The sequence below is a fragment of the Festucalex cinctus genome, chromosome 11 (genome assembly GCF_051991245.1).
Source record: "Festucalex cinctus isolate MCC-2025b chromosome 11, RoL_Fcin_1.0, whole genome shotgun sequence".
Taxonomy (NCBI): Eukaryota; Metazoa; Chordata; class Actinopteri; order Syngnathiformes; family Syngnathidae; genus Festucalex; species Festucalex cinctus.
The window spans coordinates 27499588-27511946 of NC_135421.1; the positions used below are offsets into that span (position 1 = coordinate 27499588).

The 12359-nt window shown below is 37.7% G+C and overlaps 1 long non-coding RNA gene across 1 annotated transcript in view; it reads left to right on the forward strand.

Annotated features, from left to right (window-relative positions):
- Positions 1-2272, forward strand: part of LOC144030858 (uncharacterized) — a 100952-nt gene extending 98680 nt beyond the window's left edge. The window contains exons 4-5 of the long non-coding RNA XR_013287376.1: positions 1779-1877; positions 1966-2272. This is a non-coding gene — a long non-coding RNA (uncharacterized LOC144030858). The remainder of the gene's footprint in view (positions 1-1778; positions 1878-1965) is intronic.
- Positions 2273-12359: the final 10087 nt, after the last annotated feature.

Sequence of the window (12359 nt, forward strand, 5' to 3'; positions counted from 1 at the left end):
CGATTGTTGTTTTTCGATATGTTCCTGGCAATTTGCCGGCAACCGATCCAGAGTTGACTCAGCTCTCGTCCACAGACAGCTACAATAAGCTCCAGCTCACCCGCAATGAGGCTAATGAGGACGAGCACGATAGAAAACGGATAGATGGACTTGGATATGTGAACGGACCTTTGAATACCGACACACAATTCTGAATGTTAACAACATTTTGGGGCAAAACATGCCACGAAAGCCTTCAAAACCACCGCCGTAGATTGTGTTATTTGAAATGTAAACATATTGCATGAGGTCTTAGCATCAAATCATAAACTCAACAGTGGTTTGCTTTTTCTTTGGCTTTTTAATGACGTTTAATGGTTAACGTGTTATTATTAAAGGCGCAGTCTGCCGGATTCACTCAGCAAAATGCACTTTTTAAATACAGGATGTACACACTTTAACGTTCTCTCAGTCTACACATCTGGGTTTATGTTAATCTTTGGTGGTGATTTCATCCATGCTTACCTTTTCGCAACTACAGAAATGTACTTTATCCCATTCCGTGTGCCGGAAATTTTTTGTTTACTAATGACGTTTACGGAATGTAACACCATAATTTGGTTTTAGATTTTGAAATCAGAAACACCCAATTGTAGAGACGGTCACCGGTTATCATCTGCTAAATGACCCGAATATTAGTAACGGCAATAATAAACATATCGTTATTATCGTCTTATTCCTTGAATAAATATAAGCATACTAAGGAACAATAGTGAGTTCACAAGTTCAGCGTAAAACTTCACAAAGCTATATAAACGTTAAAAGCCTTTCATGTAAACTGTTTAGCGGGTAGCCAACATGATTTTGCGCCTCCAAAGACCCATAAATGATTAAGATAAATATATGATTTGTAGGGCTGGGAATCTTTGACTCACGATTCGATTCGATTACGATTTTTTTGGGTCTACGATTCGATTCAGAATCGATTTTCCATTCTCGATTCAAACGATTTTCGATTCAAAATTATTTGATTGACAAATGATTTCTGCTTCAATTTACAGATATGCAAAAAAATTGTCATGATCTTCTCCAGGCTGCTTTGCAAGAAAAAAAATTACAAGTAGAGACATTAATGTTTTTAGTTTTTTTTAACAATTATTAATTTTGTATTGTAAGTGCCTTTTTCCACAAAAACAGCATGTGGGCTACAACTGCCTTTTCCCCCTTCTTCTTCATGTCTAATTTAAATGAAATCGATTTTTGGATATTAATATCGATTCGATTCGATTCATAAATGAGAATCTTGATTCTTTTATGAATCTATTTTTTGGCACACCCCTCATGATTTGTGCCACTTTCTTTCATGGTGGGAGGTGCTTCTCTTGTCCCACATCCTGTTGGGTTGGAGAGTCACTTGCCTGATGGAGAAGTGATGGAAAGTGGGAAAAAAATAAAATAAGAGCTCCTCCCAGGAGAAATGAATGTAGGCAGGGGAGAGCAAAGTGAATGCAATTTCAAAGGTGGAAATAATGGAGGTCATGTTGTCTGATGCTCCTGCGCTGGCCACCAAAACAACTGGGAATCAATCACATTTGTGCATGTTACTTTCTGAATGTTAATGAAAACACATTTAAGGCCGTTTTTTAATAACAGTGCTCATATCGCGACGGGTCCATCCATTATTCCCCAGACGCAATGAAGTGCAGTGCAGTTATCGGCGAGGTGTTATCAGCTGACTGGAGCAATAATATTTGAAATGCATTTTTTTGTTTTTGCTCTTACCCTCTGTTTTCTTCAAGCTCTTCCCCCCGCCGTGTTTTTGTTGTGACGCAAGGTCAAAATGGAGTTTATCCTCCGATATCAGCTGCCAGTCTAGACGAGAGGAGCGCTCACTCAAGGTGACATCACTCCGCCGTCTGCTTCTCAGCACGCCGCCACACCTTTCATTTCCTGCGAGCTCAAATTTACAACTTCATCCTCTGACAGAAAGGAGTCAACATGTCTAACGTGACCCCCAGCCTGTGATGCTCTGCCAGTAAGCAAAGCTGGCGTGGCCTCTGACCACCACAAGAAAACAACAAACAAAGCACTTTTTTCTTTCTTTTTTTTTTTTTGGGAATAATACGATGCAAAGAAAACTGCTTAGTAGAGCATTGATTAGCAACCGGTGTGCTGTGAGAGATCATTTGAGGTGAAAATCATCAAATTCCACTGCATTTTGTATGAAAATGATTATTTATTCATTACAATTAATGATCTATCTATTCCAGCGGTGTATCGTAATAGGCAGAGCAATTACCTGCTCTTTCATTAGATGCCAGAAGGAACGATAAACCTGTTGCCATTTATTGAACAATCGTGAATTCTTTGAGTACATCAGCTTTGTGTTCAATTACACAGGACCACATTTGACACTGTAAATACATTTGTGAGTAGATTGAGACAAGCTCATCGTTTCACTATTTTTACTTTTTTTGATAATTTTTAGTGGGGTGCGAATGAGTAAGGAAAATAACAAAAAAATAGAATTAGAAAAAAAATCTGAACAAGGAAAAAAAAAGTTCTACAATTATGAAAACTGTTGTAATGTCATGAGAACAAAAACAAAAGTCTTGCAAAAATAAAAGTTATTAAATTATACAAATAAAGCTTTAATTAGAGAAAAAAAAAGAAGAAAAAAATATTGATATAAGAAATTCTAAAATAACCAACTTGTAATTCAAACAGAGTTTTATTATGTTGATGGGAGGAATGTAATTTTCTGAGGAAAAAGAATTCTAATCTTACTGGACTAAAGTTACATTTTTAAAACGTCAAACGTTCTGCTGTAAACTTGTTTTAGTAAGACGAACAGCACCAGATAATTGCATTATATATGTTTTTCATAAATCAAAATCTTCAGAGAAAAGGAATGTTAATCTTATGAGAAGAAGTAAAGCTACCAGAACAATGTTGTAAAGTTAGAAAAATAAAGTTGTGAAAGTATAATATTAAATGTTTTAATGAAACAGTATATCAACATAAAATTATTCCAAGTCAAAAGTTGTATTTTTGTGAAAAAAAAAATAGAAAAAAAAAATAGAAAAAAAATATGAGGAAAAAGTTACTTTATTATTATTTTTTTAAGTTATATTTTTACAAAAAAAAATCTTACTACAAAAGTACAATTTTAAAAAATTTAAAAAAAAATTAAGAATATGCAGAAACATAAATTTGTTACAAGAACTGTCACTTTTATATTAATAGAAAAAATATATCCATCCATTTTCTTAACCGCTTACTCCTCTCAAGGGTCGTGGGGGTGCTGGAGCCTATCCCAGCTGTAGGCATGGTACACCCTGAAATTGTTGCCAGCCAATCACAGGGCACACAGAAACGAACAACCACTCACACACACACATGCACACTTAGGGACAATTCCGAGCGCCCAATTAACCTGTCATGCATGTCTTTGGGATGTGGGAGGAGACTGGAGTACGGGGAGAACATGCAAACTCCACCCAGGAAGGCCGAAGCCTGGACTCGATCTTGCGTCCTCAGTGCTGGGAGCCGGACGTGCTAACCACTCATTCGACCGTGAATTTTATTTTTAACATGCCCTGATTGACCTGTGTAGTCCATACATGTGTTTAATTACTCAACGATAAGATAATAAGTTGGTCATAGTGACAGCAAAGCTCAGAACATTCACTCCTTCTTCTGTCTTATCTCTGCCTGAAAACGTGATTCAGTCGGCAATGGTCCAATCAGCCGTCTGCAAATTCACTGAAATGAACTTCTGTGGAGATATTTATCCAGCAAAGTGGCAAACAGACGACAGACTATCAGAAAATTAAAGAGGACGTAACAGTTTTTAGGGAGGCGTGTGAAATTAAAATGGGACAAAACGGAGCGAGGCGTCGCGGCAAGGCAAACACTCCAAGATGTTCCCGAACAGATTGGGCTTTTATTTTCAATTCTTTATTTCATTTTTCTATTTAGCTTTTCTGCTCATTAATTCCATGAACGGGCAGCCTTCTTTCGACACAGAGCTCTGTCATTAAAACTCTTTTCAGTCCTGTGATGACCGTAACCTAAAAATGTCATCATTTCAGGTGAAATACACATTTAGAGTTGTGTAAAATGTTGCTGTTTAGACCACTGTCATGCTTGGTCGGATTTATTCGATTTAAATTCTTATTAAAATAGATTTCAAATGCAAACAAATGACAGATCAAAACTTTACACTGAGAGAGAGATTACGTTTTACAGTTTTAACAAATTAGCATCGCTAGCAACACAAAGATAACATTAGCGCTCCAAATAAGCTGATGTTAGACAGCTGCTATTGTGTTAGCATGTCTTATATGTGCAAAAGAAGGTTAGCATAACGTTTAGTCAAATATTTGATAAGTTTTTTTTTTATGATAAAGATTTGCGTTATCATTAAACTAGCAGACGCTCTCAAGTTTTTTGTGTTTATTAAATACACGATACCAATAGTCAGACATTACGGTTTTTTCAGTTAAAAAAAAGAATAGCATCGCTAGCAACACAAAGATAACATTAGCGCTCCAAATAAGCTAATGTTAGATAGCCACAGCTGCTATTGTGTTAGCATGTCTTATGTGCAATAGAAAGTTAGCATAACATTTATTTAAACATTTGATACAGGTTTTTTTTTAATGATAAAGATTTGCGTTAGCATTAAACTAGCAGACGTTATCAAGTCATTTGTGTTTATTAAATACACGATACCAATAGTCAGACATTACGTAAAAATAGCATCGCTAGCAACACATTATAGCAATCCAAACAAGCTAACATTAGCTGGCCACAGCTGCTACATTGTTAGCATGACCTCTTTGTAATATAGAGTTAATGTTTTTTTTGTTTGTTTGTTTTTTGTTTTGTTTTGGTTTTTTTTGGGGGGGGGGGTGTTGGAGTTCAATCAGTTAAAAAAAAAAAAAAAGGTGATTAGCATGTGTTAGCATTAAACTAGCAGACCTTCTCAAGTTATTAGGATTAGGGTTCATGGCTCTTTATGAAGTGATTGTTTAAAATATCACTTTACAGATGAATGGACAGACTGACTGATAAAAAGAACGCCATAAAATGTCAACAAAATCCAATTCCTTGATAAGTACCCAAGAAAGTGTGGTTTAATCATCGAAAATTGCCATCATTTTGACTTGCAAGACACGGGGGGGTTCGAGACTCTGGTGTGCATCTCTGAAACGGGGTGAGTCAGAGTGAAGGCCGGACTAAATTAAACCAAGCAGATGCAAATGCGCAGCATGTTGTAATTGCACATGATTCATGAACTCCAAAACGGCAGTCGCCGCAGCGATGCCCGCGATGATGCCGTTTCCACCGAGGGCGTAATTTGTACCCCCACCATCTCACCCTGTTACCACAGCAACACCGTGTTATTAGCTTTGACAATCCTCAGTCATGTTAATGCCAGGGAGGAAGGGGAGCGAGGAAGACGAGATGCCACCTAGTGGGATGTGACTAACCCACATATCTCAGCAGCAATTAGCATTGGGGCCGTACAGTAAAGTGACAGGAACTAATTCCTAAATACTGTAGCGACATGAAAGAGGAGGGAAGCCACCCACAGAAGAGGAATTGGCGCGTCAGTGGCAAACGGATAGGCGCGGGCCGGCGACGGCGCAGGCCTCTCCAATTACTTCAAGGTTAACTGTGATCCACTAATAACTTCGGGGAACTGGAGAAACAAAACATTGTTAGCTAATTACATAAGCAAGCCATTTAGACTGATTGATGCAACTTATTATCCCGCGCTTGCCTTCGCGCTGGCCTCGCCGTCTCGCCCTCCCTTTCTAATTTGCTCTTTCCATATATAGCATAAGGACGCGGCTTGATTTGGCAGGCGCCTCCGCCAAGGAGAGCGGCAGACGACGGGGCCTCTCGCCTCCGCCCCGATTGATCATCATCAGGAGCCAAACGCTCCCGTGTGAAGTCACTGGTAGGGGTCAAATGGTGCGCGCACTGCCCTGATGAACTGAATTCATCAGTGACGCATCCATCCTTTTCACACATATAACAAAGTGGTCCTAAAACAGGGGACGGGCCGGGGTCATTTATATTTATTATGTTTTATTTTATTTCATGTCTCTCTCGCCGCCGCTGATGTCACGCTTTAAAACGACGTGCCCGCTAGCCCATGCAAACCGTCGTGTGTTGTTGTTGTTGATGTCGTAATAACATATCCTAAATTATCACGTTTTTTTTTTTTTTTTCTTTTTGATTTTGTTGCCGGCCACCGTTGTAAATAAGCTCAATAGGAATGATGTCACGCTTTAAAACGGCGTGCCCGCTAGCCCATGTAAACCGTCCTGTGTTGTTGTTGTTGATGACGTCGTAATAACATATCATCCTAAATTATCACTTTTTTTTTTCCTTTTTGATTTTGTTGGCAGCCACCGTTGTAAATAAGCTCAATAGGAATGATGTCACGCTTTAAAATGGAATGCCCGCTAGCCCATGCAAACCGTCCTGTGTTGTTGTTGTTGTTGTTGATGTCGTAATAACACATCATCCTAGATTATCACGTTTTTTTAAATTTTTTTAGTTTTGGTTTTGTTGCTGGCCACCGTTGTAAATAAGCTCAATAGGAATGATGTCACGCTTTAAAATGGAATGCCCGCTAGCCCATGCAAACCGTCCTGTGTTGTTGTTGTTGATGTCGTAATAACATATCATCCTAAATTATCACGTTTTTTTATTTTTTTTATTTTTGATTTTGTTGCCGGCCACCGTTGTAAATAAGCTCAATAGGAATGATGTCACGCTTTAAAACGGCGTGCCCGCTAGCCCATTCAAACCGTCCTGTGTTGTTGTTGTTGATGTCGTAATAACATATCATCCTAAATTATCACATTTTTCTTTTTTTTTCTTTTTGATTTTGTTGGCGGCCACCGTTGTAAATAAGCTCAATAGGAATGTGAATTCGGCGGCCGCCAGTGTCTCATGCCTCATGAATATGATTAATTGCAATAGCGATGAAAAAAAAATAGAAAGAGAGAATATTAATTTGCCTCGGCCGTGAGCGTGGTTAGCTTGTTGGTGATAAGGAAGGAATGCAAGGGAACACGCAGCCAATTGTCGTACGTTAATGTCGATTAATTAATCATATAAAAAAAAAAAGAGGGTGGGGGGATTTAAAAGAAATAACACATTTAATCTCACTTTTCTATTTCTGCACTCCAAGCGACAAAGAACCTCTCGGTGGCATGATTCCTGGCGGAAGGCTTTTTGCTTATCTCCCAAGCGCTTCAAGCCTACGCGATCACCTTAAGGCAAAACAAGCGCGGACGGACACCAGCGCTAACTTGAGCGTCAGCGGTTCAACAGTTGAAGCAGGACTGACTTACTCATCGTGTTGAAAAGGTCTGAGACTTGTTAGCCTTACTTTTAGCATTAGCATTCTTATTTCACAAATAGAATATTTCTTCGTCTCCTTGAGATGTTTTGAATGTGAGCATCGTGTACATCAGGGGTGTCCAAACGTTTTCATTTGAGGGCCACATACAGAAAATCAGAAGGACGCAAGGGCCGCATAATGTTATGAGGAAAAATTGTGTTTAGTCCTAAAAATTGTACGAATAATTAATAATTTGTCCTTTTGCATATTTATAAAAATGGTACAGTATATAAACCAATTTATTTCTAATATGACAATAGGGTTATTATAGTTTTGGAATTTTTCATTTTAGTTTTTATTTTGTTTTGAGTTTTGTTTTTTTTAATTTAGTTAGTTTTAATTATTTTTCAGTGTGGTTCTGTTAGTTTTTTATTAGTTTTAGTTCTTTAATAAATGCTTAGTTTTAGTTTAGTTAGTTTCAGTATTGTTTTTTTTTTTTTTTTTATGTGTATTACTTGGGCACAATATATTTTTTTTAAAAACACCATGGGTGCAACGTTGTTATTCTGGTTTATATCAAAATAAATCTACTAAAAATCGCATTTAAAATCATCCCCAAAGGCTCATGCATTAAATTAATTACCAAAGACTAAAACAAAGGAAAATTGTTGCTATAATTATAGTTAGTTTTATTTCTAGTTAGTCTTGTAAACATAAAATGTAGTTGCAGTTTTCTTTTTTTTTTTAAAAAGCATCTTCGTTTTTATTTTATTTCGTTAACGAAATTGTAGTTTTGAATTTTAGGTTTTTCGTTTTTGTTTTTATTTATTTTATTTGAAAGTCAAATGCCATTTTTAGCATTTGTCGCTGGCCACTAAAAAATGGATGGCGGGCTGCAAATGGCCCCCGGGCCGTAGTTTGGACACCACTGGTGTACATTTTCTGGACTTCAGTTGAACAGCAAAAACTTTAATTCACATATTTTGTCGACTAAAATGTGTTTGAATTATAATTACTTATTGGGGCAAATATTTGATTAAAATACAATTTGTATTTTAATTTGGTAGCAGCAGGCACAGAAGCACTAACACTAAACTATTTTTTTTCCACAAAATTTTATGAATTTATCCCGTACTGTCTATTATTTTTTTTTTTAGCATTTCCCTTGGTTGTGATAGTTCCAGTAATCAGTGTCATTGTGCTGCCATGTCAGTCTAATCTGCATCTGCATCAAGCCAGGCTGGCTGATCTAACTTCTACTAAATTGTCAATGGGGCTTTCTTTAACCATTAAGATTGCAAATTCGTCCTCCCAATGCCAGCGAGCTCTCAGTCGCTTGATGTCCTCGTTTTTTTTCTGTCCTGTGACTGACTGACAGGTCAGAAAGTTCGGCAAGCAAAACACTACGGAGTGACATGCCCACATTAATCATCATGATTTGGTATACTTATTTTTGCTTTTTTTTTTTTTTTTTTTTTTTTTCTCATGGCATTTCTGTAGATAAATTATTATTTCCCATCTGTTCCATTTTCGATTCGATTAGATTAAATTAGATTTATCTTTATTGTCTTTGCATGGAGTGCAAGTACTGAGACAAGGAAATGTAATTCGGCATCTAACAAGAAGTGCGGAGAGTGCATGGCATGGCATATGAATGAAAGTGGAATAGAATTTAAAAATATAGAAAAATCATATTGTTCGTACCGGTAAAAAGTGACGAGACCAGTGGTTCTTCACCTTGTTGGTGGTATTTAATTCCAACAGTTTCCTGTATGTGCATTCACTGAATCCTTCTTTAATGAAAAATATTTATTTTTTTTTCCTTTCAAATTCAAGACATAGGCGGAGGTTTTACTCGTGAACAAAATGGACAGAAAAAAAAGTAGCCTTTTCAATGAATCTGTCTCTTTTCACTTTGAATTCAGAAATTATGTTTTTTGTCCTCATCTCCATGCATCTTAACTCATTTGCTCCCAATAACGTATAAATAATTTTTTTTTCTTAATGTTCTAAGTGTCCCAAAGACGGATTTATACGTTTTTTTGTTGTTGTTTTTTATGCTAGAGCATACAGAAGGCTTTGATGCAGCCTTTCAACTGCAAAGAACAGTTGCAGAAATGGTAGTTATTACACAAACGGCCAGCAGGTGGCAGCAGAGCAAAGGAGATTAACCAGGGCCATCTAGAAAAAAAGCAAAATTACTTACAATTTGAAATAGATTTGTGAAAACTGATGAAACTTAGCTCTCTTCTAATGCTAATTGCTGCAAAACGGAAACAGATAGAAACATACTGTTTTTTCTGATGAAAGAAGAGACTTTAATCTTTCTTTTGATAGGTTCCATGCTTTTATAGCAAGAGAACACAATATTCTGTGGGCCTTGCAAAATCAGTCAAAATCCAGTAAAACAGCAAACGGGACTGCGAAATGTGAAAATGGCGGCGAGTGAATGAGTTAAGGAAGTGCTCCTTTTGTTTTGCTAAATAGCGAGTAATCTTAATCTAAGGTTAATTTGTCATCCGCACCGCTCAATTCTCTTCTGCTTGTGTTTAAGAGTCCCTTTTGGTTCACAACCAGGCCCACAACTATGAAGGCTTTGCAATCTTGTCTCGGCTCATATTTCTTCCTTTCAGACATTTTTTTTCATCTAACAAAAAAGAGAGGCGAAAAAAATGACCCACTGCAGAAGTCTGCGTAATTTGTTGATGTTTCACCCCAAAAGGAGTCATCTATCGTCAAAACAACACGTTATGGGAAAGGTCATATGGTGGAGCGTGGATGTTGTCTGACATAAAATTATTATTTCTGTGCGCTACACTTCCTGTAAAAAAAAAAAATATATATTACAGCTATGCGCCTCCACCCATCCTGCCACTCCACTCAATCAGAGTTCACACTCTAGGACAGGGGTGTCAAACTCATGCTAGCTCAGGGGCCGCATAGAGGAAAATATATTACCAAGTGGGCCGCATCGGTAAAATAACGGTATATAACGATTGCCGTCATTTATATGCAGATTTTCGTGGACCAGCCTTAAATTACGGAGCTGAACTGCAATCATTTTTTTCCGAAACGTGCATTGTGCATTGCTCATCTGAGGACTGCTTGTGAAATTAATTAATTAGTCCGACATTACAATCTTTTATTTTTTATTTGTACTTTACAAAATGATCTCTAGGAGTTTCACCACCCCCTTTGAGTACAGTGTGCAAAATTAACGTTATAATACAAACAAATGTAGGGTATGACTACCGAAACATGAATTCTATGTGCCGCATTTACAATTAAAACAACATAAAAAGTGGGATCCAGGCCACCAAGTGTTGCTCACCGCAGTTGGACAATCACTCACGGATGAACGCAGAGTGAAGCACGATACCATAAAGAAAAACATTGCACACGGACACAAACGATAAATAACAGAAACAGTCTGACAACACCAACAAGCCATTTGTTGTGTTCACAAATTTTCCGACATGAAAGCTCATGCCCGATGCCTCACCTAGTAATGCGAACTACTGCTACTCTCGTTCACATCAACAAGTCATGAATCAACTTGAATCTGTTACTTATTGTACCTCTTCACAAAAAAAAATATTTATAGTGCAACAAAAAAAATATAATAATAAAAAATGGTAAATATAGTGCAGTATATTCATCACGTTTACAAAGCCATAATCATGTATCTCACCCAAACATATGGTACCCTATTGGCCCATTGTTGCAGTGCATCATCCCACGAAAAGTTTTTCCTTTTTCAGTTTAAAATAACTGAACCCTAAAAAGCCAACCATATCATATTCAATACAAGACATTTTGAGCCCTCTATTTCATGAGTATAATAGTTGTTTTTTTTCCCCTCATTAAAACCCTGATGTATACGATCTGACACATGCATTGCACATATAATCCATTAGAGGGCAGTATCACCCAGCTGATGGCTTTTCCAGCGACCTAATGGAAAAAGGAGAGACACCTATACTTATTAATAGTGGGAAAAGTTTTTTTCTGATTATTTTTTTTTTAAATACTAATATGTTTGATATGTCTGTTTTTTTTTCTTATATTTTTGACAGGTATAATTGTACAAATTTAAAGCATTGTGACCGGATGTATCAAATATGACACAGATCAAAACTCAATTCCCAGCCGGGTCATACCAAAAACTATAAAAATGAGACACATTACAGTTTGGAATTGGGGGGGCGGGGTAGATCACCGAATGATCTCTGAGCACAAGCCACTGCTGCTGCTCACCGCTCCCTCAGTGGATTCGTCAAATGCCGGAGATCAAATTTCACCCCACTTAGATGGGCGTGACAATCAGTTGTTTTTTTTACCTCAAGGATTTCGCACCTTCCCCGGGCCAACGGCAAAACCCAGGACGTTCTTTCTCTTTGGTCCCATGTGCAGTCAGTGAACTACTAACCCGAACTACGGTGGCCCTGAAGCCACACCCCCCAAAGAGTAAAACGTAAAAACACACCAACAATCAAAAAGTGGATACCCTGTTTTTAATTTTGCACATTTAATTGTTTTGCCTGTCACTATTGATCGCTGGTATGGATAATTGAATAAAACTATTTTTTTTGTTTCTTAGTAAACAAATTATTCTCCAACCAATTAAGCAAAATTGCATTTGCCTGACAATCTCTCACGGCACACTCATGTGTGCCCTAAAGGCTAACCAGCACAGTACCAGACAACGATTGGCAGGCGACCAATCCGTCACCCAATGTCAGCCGGCCGGGATAGGCTGCAGCTCAACCACCATGGATGGACAGACACCCAAGGAGTGCGACAGATCCCAAAAGCATTCCAAAAATCGAAACCTACTTTCCGCCATGCAGCCGCTTTTAGCGCTTGTGGTGAGCTGGGTCGTGTGGAGAACTTGCAACACAATAGCAGGCGCCGCTTGAAATAGCGAGCACGTAGCAACGCGGGGGATGTTTAACAGAACTCCATAAAAAAAAAAAAAAAAAAAAAAAAAAAAAAAAGTGACCCTGCGTAA